Below are 800 nucleotides of genomic sequence, written 5' to 3'. Positions count from 1 at the left end.
CTCAATGCCTCCTATAGTCCTTGATATACATTTTAAATTACATTTATGTTAAATTATGCCTAGTATATATTATAGTCAATATTAATAGAATAGTAATTAGAAAGAGGGAAGCAGAGAAATAATGATGACTTAGTGGATGTTTGCAATGTGCCAAGCACTGTGCTAAACAGAAACAGGTTATTTCATGGCCTCCTCTCAGCAAGCCTCTGAAAGTGGGCTAATCATATCCATTTTGCAAATGAAGGAAGAGGAGAAGTGTCTTTCCAAGGTCATGTAGCCAGTAAGTGGAAGGGAAGGGACTGAACCCAAGTGGTCTGATTCCAGAGCCTGCTCGGATTGTGGGTGATGCTGAAAAAAGTACAGGAACAGCCTTACTCTTCAGGAGGACCCATGTGTCCTTGGGGCTGAGCCACTTATGCTTTGAGGCTGCCTCCTTGAAGTCACCTTGAAGGTCCCACTAATCCTATGAAAGTCATAGACTGGAGGCTTGACTACATGTCGGGTGGCAGGTCTGTGCCAGGTGAGTGGGCAGTGCTAGCTCTGGGGGGCTCTCAGACCTGTCACCTGCCCCAGAGTGGGCAAAACCACCAAACCTGGCTGAGACCACTCTGTGCTTCCAGCTTCACCACCTCATCAGCCTCTAACTGATCTTTGGTGCCAACTAGACTTCTAGTTTTAAGGGGGATGAACCCAAACCCAAATACTCTGGGCACACGCACATAGCAAAATACTACCTCCTATCTTCTACCTTCCTACTTTGGCCACTGTCATTTTTAGTGCCACCACTTGGAGGCCAGGAG

The sequence above is a fragment of the Hippopotamus amphibius genome, chromosome 5 (genome assembly GCF_030028045.1).
Source record: "Hippopotamus amphibius kiboko isolate mHipAmp2 chromosome 5, mHipAmp2.hap2, whole genome shotgun sequence".
NCBI lineage: Eukaryota > Metazoa > Chordata > Mammalia > Artiodactyla > Hippopotamidae > Hippopotamus > Hippopotamus amphibius.
Note: the sequence above shows the minus strand (reverse complement) of the source record.